The 6,591-nt window shown below is 38.9% G+C and overlaps 1 non-coding gene across 1 annotated transcript; it reads left to right on the plus strand.

Moving 5' to 3' along the window:
- The first annotated feature begins 6,126 nt into the window (after positions 1–6,126).
- Trnat-agu (transfer RNA threonine (anticodon AGU)) lies at positions 6,127–6,199 on the plus strand. Its single transcript has one exon. It is a non-coding gene; the product is annotated as a tRNA-Thr (tRNA).
- Positions 6,200–6,591: the final 392 nt, after the last annotated feature.

Genomic DNA, 6,591 nt, shown 5'->3' on the forward strand with positions numbered 1-6,591 from the left:
GCGAGGGGCTTTGTGCGAGGCCAGCAAATGTGAGACTATAAGACGCAGCTGCAGCGTGGCCACTGTCACCCCTGAAGAAGAAGCCGAGCCGGCTTCGAAACGTCGGGTTTTTACCTTTTTTGCATTGTATTGGTTGGAGCCTAATTAAATCTCAGTTCAGTAATTTCCCAACCAGACAGAAGTCTGTCGAAATGTTCACTTTCAAATCTATGGAGTATCACACATGTTAAAAACGTTTGCAGAAAAAAATGATGTCAGGGTGGTTTTCTCTGCCCAATCAAATCTAAAGGGCATGTGCAAGGAAGCTAACGGTAGAGAGGAATGCAAACAAAAATGTGGCGTGCAATACAGGCAAATATTTGTTTACTATCAGACGCGAGTAGTATGCAAAATGCCACTGGAATGTGACAAAGCTTACATCGGACAACCCGCAAGGTGCGTCGATTGACGCCTTCGAGAACACTGATACGCAAGTCAGCAAACACAGGAAACGAGAAATATGTCACTCCATTGCCAAACTTGCGAACCGCGCTAGTGCACACTGCAGTATATGGACAAGAACATCCTGGCACGCGCTACATGGTTGAAGCATATTACATGATCGCTGAAGAGGAAGAACACATTACCATTCGTTCAATCCTGCTTACTAGTGAGCAACAAAAATCATTCAGAGAGAGCCACCATGATGAGAAAGATAACATGTTGCAAGCAAACACTCCCACCGTTTCCTGCCAGTGTTCTTGTGTTTCGTGGTCGTCTGAACAGATCTGTTTCTTCACCTTCATCTTCTGTTTTTACGTTTCATCGGTTTAACTGCGCAAGCACAGATTGACACTCTTGTGCGTATATTTTCGGGTCCGCCGTTTCTGTCGTCTTTTTAAATACACAGTTACAAATCTGTGCCTCGTCCCATTCCCGTTAGCGCCCCTGTCCTCTGTATGCTTGCGCAATTCAGTATGAAGCATCACCACCTAGCCACATTCTACGTCCTTTTCAAAATTTCTTACTTAGCATAAAGAATACAGTGCCTTGTTTTTACAAATGTGTGCTCATAGTTCCCTGAAGAAAGGTAAAAAGACCGTAAATACAATACCCGAATATGCAAAAGACCGCTAGGGCCACATTCCGACGAATGCAAAAATTAATGTTTTATCACAAGTATTAACCCTTCGATGCCCAATGTTGCTAAGGAGCAAAAACTCAAAAAATATTTTTTTTTCTCTCCAACCTTGTGAGGTTTTCTTTTTAAATTTAACCCCACCTGGTAACAGACAAAGGTTCCCGGAGCTTCAAAAATAAAGAAAGAGAGGGCAGCACGTATTTTCGTGTGCTAAAAAAAGCATTGTTTACGCATGTCAACTCTTATCGAGCCCTTGTTCCTCAAGGGGCTCGTAACAGGTAAGCGAAATTATGCACTTTTGTGGTTTTTACGAATGATAGCAAAACAAACTTTATGTTATAGTCTTCACTTGAAACATAAACCACGCTGATCAACGCAGCTTTCTTTTAAACTGATATTTGGGAAGCTGCAGTGCCCAGTGTTTCCCAGTGCCCAGTGTGTCCTAGTGTTCTTCCTAACGAACATATTTTTTTTACTTCATATTTGTGATGTCGGAAGTCCTTTAGGATCATAAAAAAGTTTTCGCCTGTTTAAGCAACATATTGAAGTTTTGGGCATTAAAGGGTTAAACACATCCAACCAAGGTATGCAGCACCTTCTTCTATCTAGCAGTAATATCCACAGTTTCTATGTTAAAAATATTTGGATGGCGTCTTTCATACAAATCTAAGCTTTCTGTTTGCTTAAAATTTGGAAGAAAAGAGAAAAATTGCTACCCACAGCGGCGAGGTATTCATTGCACCAAGAATTCTTTGCACATAAATTACGAAGAAGGGTTAGAGGAGATCATAAGGTCAAACAAACAGCTTTAGGCGGTTTTGATCTGCACCAGTGAAGCAACCATCTTTTAACGATAATATTATTTTTTCAAAATCATACTGGTCAGCTGCATGCATAAAAACGGTAGAGGGAGAACGTTGTTTTGTGAATTGTTAAAACCACGATTTCGGTTGTCTTTTGCCACACAAAACGTGTATTTCCCAGATTAAATTGGAATTTATTTGTGTAGTAAAGCTTAGCATTTTTATCTCCGTATTAGGTTGATATCGCACTTACAAATGTGGAAAAGTCGTTTTCCTTTCTGTTCATGAAAACATTCGGTATACCTTCATTCGTTGCTTTCGGTGCTTCATTAGTTTAAAAGTCTGTTTATATCGAGGGTTTTCTTGATTTTTTTATGATGTGGGAGTGGCTTCTTTTCAAGAATCAAAGGTAATAGAGAAAGCCTCATTAGCAGTGTTTACATTGGTTTCTTGCGTGATTTTGTGCCAGAATTACGGCAAAAGATGTTCATTAAACTGATTTTTACTGTGTTAAGAATAGGCTCTAGTCAGCACTTCACGGCCACTTTGAAGCGCACGCTTGTTACCCATGCTACAGTAGATTGGTAAGGGATCAGTGAAATCGCACATCAAAGTCTCTGCTTTGATGTCATTATTGAGAAAAGCTCGTCGTACAGGTTGTCTCAGTGGAAGACTTAATTCTCGTATGGGAATCTATTACATTCACAACCCCGTAAGATTCAAATGTTTCTTGAAAACATAAGTTAGATGATTTTGCAGAACATACGCTTAAATAAATATCCCACACAAATAAGGTTTCTAAACTTAAAGCTGTAGTGTATTAAAAGACCCTAATGACAATCTCAGAAACTCTTCAATCGATCTTCACGGTGGGAGGTAGAAAGAGAAAACAAAGTGGTACAGCAGTTGACAGCAAGTGATTCATAGGTAATTCCAACATTCTTTAAAGCGAGAATAATTTCATAGGGTAAGTTTGAATGTACTTAATCCGACATTCTATAACCATGCTTTTCCAGAAGAGACACAAAGCACAATCGTATCCGTTTATAGAGCAGCACTCATCAGGCAAAAACATGATTTCATGAAATATGTCAAAAGAGTATTGTAACTCTAACAGAAGCAACTACACTACATTTAATATTTTTTCGGGATTCTGGCATTGAAATTATAAACTGAAAATGGGCAAAGGAATGTGCAACTGTGGATAAAAAGTGGTAAAAGGTTGGGGCCTGTCTGCTTGCAGATGCTTGTGCCCCTGCTCAAGGAGCTGCAACACAAACAGTGCCAACACGAGTTTACTCCTTGATTATAGTTCGATTAACTAAACCCATGCAGCATTATTGTAAAAAGTACCTTCAGCTTTAGGTACAATGCCGTGTGACGTTGATTCACTCATGATGAGTCACCGTTACGGCTAGGTAACATACGCCTTAACACACATAACAATTGGCGTTGCAAAAAATACAACTTTGGACATATACATGGCGCCCGAAATAAAGAGTGATATTAGTAAAGCTTTGACGGCAGTTGCTTCGAAATGCTATGTAATTATCTGCCTGTTATGGTGCCCTTCACTGGATGTACTGCAAATAAATATTAGAGATATGATTCTTCTCCCAGAGAATCTCCATCATAATTTTTGTATTCAGGTGGTATTGTTGGTGATTTTTTTTAGAAGCATGAACGCTCGGCATATTCCAAAATTACAGTAGTTTGACAGCCCGATGACAAGCCATTAATACCACATGAGATCAACTTGCTCTTTCAATATATCGACTTTAGGAATTAGGAAAGGTTAATATGCGACAGAGTCAACACACAGTGCTTCAACCTATGCTGATCTTTCTATTTGAGGTAATGTTGAAGCGGTATTCTTCAGAGCATTTTTATGTTACTTCAAATTTAACCTATATTGCATGCTAAAGAAGGGTACCAAAAGCACAGTGCAGGTTCACACAATTGTAATAAGTTTTTCATTGGTCTGAAAGTCTCCGTTCTAGCATTTTCTTCTGCGTTCCCTCCATAAATACCGGAGTACATTCCGTGTATTTTTGCACTTTATTTCAGGTTGTTTGTTTATTTATATATTTCAGAAAGAGTTCACTTGTGGCACACGCGAAGTTCAAATACTGCATAAAAACGTTGGTGTGGGGCCTGCCTAAAAGCCTCTTTTAGCCGCCTGTTCAGACCACTTCATAATGGCGCCATGCACCGTGAACCTCACCTGTTTTAAAGCACACTTAAGGAAAACAGTTTAATGGCATTTCCGATGAAGGTAAAATGTGCTTATGTAGAAGTTGTCCTTCTGTCGCTTTTTTAAACTATATTTAGGAAGCTTGGAGCATGTTCTTGGAGCATTAAAAAATTATTACGTACACGTCATTCATGATTGTGATTTTAGCTCTCTATGTTTCAATCAAAGTCCGGAGAAAATGTATTCGTTTTTGGGTATGACTTGAACTATTACGAGAATACCACTATAATGCCTTGAATCTATCAAGTTACCGGGAAGAAAGATGTATTAGCGTGATGTCACATATTTATTACAAAGAAATATTTTAGAAACAACACATAGCTGAAGCCGTTTTTCTGCCTCAATTGACTGCAAAACAGAGAGAAAACACAGTGAATGGTCAATTTATTCCCATCCTAACCACATCTGTCCTTTTAAAGCAATACCGTAAAACAATGTTTTAGATTTTACGATGAAGCCAAATGGTGAACAAACAATGAAAGTGCAATTGTGCAAATATCCTGTTTCCTTACACGTTGTTCCTTTTCGGCAGATAAGCAATTGTACGAATATTCTGCATATTTTAGGCACACATCCTTCTCTATTCGGCAACGAAGAAGTATTGCTCTGCTTAATACAACGTTTGCGGTTGAAAACATCGGTGAGTCATTTCTCCAGACGTAAATTTGGTGGGGTCGCGACCGCGACAAATTATTTTAGAATATCTTGTGCACAAAAAAACTCACAAAAGTTGGCGCCTGAAACAATGATAAAATACATCTTGGTAGCGTATATCAAAGTATACAATATCTATATATAAATATAACAATGTATATATATATATATATATATATATATATATATATATATATATATATATATATATATATATATATATATATATATATACATAAATATATATATATATATATATATATATATATATATATATATATATATATATATATATATATATATATATATATATATATATATATATATATATATATATATATATATATATATATATATATATATATATATATATATATATATATATATTTATTTATATATATCTATATATATATATACATATATATACATATATATATATATTTCTTTTTCTTCTCCGCTTTCTTTCTTTCTTTCCAAATTCTTTATCTCTTTCAATTACCCACCACATCCTCCCCTTTGCTTTACGAGGTTTTCTTGACTGCCAACCCTTATTTCTGTCTTACTTTCAACGAGCACCTCATTTCCTATTCTGATTCGCTACATGCATAGCGAGGGCCTCTGTTCTGGCAATCTTGGTGCCATAGGGAGCTTAAGTGGGTTCAACGCTGGTCGACCACTCTCGACATGTCGTAGACACTCGAGTCATCGTCCGGCGGTTAAAAAGAAGGTCCCCTTCACCCCGAGTAGTCAGAGTGGCGCTGGCTACCACCCACAAGCGCAGGAAACAAGAACACCTGAACATAAATACCCCAGAAAGTGGAGGCTAAAGTAGCCCCGCCGGTAGCGTAGTGGTTATCGCACCAGACCGGTATTCTGGAGGTCGTGGGTTTGGATCTCACCTGGCGGGCATTTTTTCTCCTTATTCTTTCTTTCCAAATTCTTTATCTGTTTCAATCACCTACCACAACCTCCCCTTTGCTTTCCGAGGTCTTCTTGACTGCTAATTCTCATTTCTGTCTTATTTTCAACGAGCCCCTCATTTCCTATTCTGATTCGCAACATGCATAGCGAGGGCCTCTGTTCTGGCAGTCTTGGTACCATAGGGAGCTTTTAAGAGGGTTCTGCGCTGGTCTACCACTCTCGACTTGTCGTAGACACTCGAGTCACGACCCGGGGGTTACAAAGAAGGTCCCCTTCACCCCGAGAAGTCGGAGTGGAGCTGGCAACCATCCCCAAGCGCAGGAAACAAAAACACCTGAACATAAATACCCCAGAAAGTGGAGGCTAAAGTATCCCCGCCGGTAGCGTAGTGGTTATCGCACCAGACCAGTATTCTGGAGGTGGTGGGTTCGGATCCCACCTGGTGGGCATTTTTTCTCCACTTTCTTATTTTCCAAATTCTTTAACTTGAGCTACTACATCCTCCCTTTTGCTTTCCGAAGTCTTCTTGACTGCCAATTCTTATTTCTGTGTATATATATATAAATATATATATCCCTGAACTGGCACCTTGCGCCCGGCGCAAGGTGCCAGTTCAGGGATTGCCGAGGCGGTCAGCAACGAATATTAGAAAACAACAATACAAAAAAGAAAGAGGACACGAAAACAATCACACACGCTCGCGTTCACAAATTAATTGCAGGGTGAGAATATCAAAGCCTAAAAATGGTACTGCAGCCTTCTACCCAGAACACAATGTCCAGACTTGTTCATCGAATTTGCTTCAGTGAAGCCATTGTGCTAAAAAACGTCGTGCTAGC

This window comes from Haemaphysalis longicornis, unplaced genomic scaffold (assembly GCF_048455015.1).
Source record: "Haemaphysalis longicornis isolate Haplotype H1 unplaced genomic scaffold, Haemaphysalis longicornis Haplotype H1 scaffold_11, whole genome shotgun sequence".
NCBI classification, from domain to species: domain Eukaryota; kingdom Metazoa; phylum Arthropoda; class Arachnida; order Ixodida; family Ixodidae; genus Haemaphysalis; species Haemaphysalis longicornis.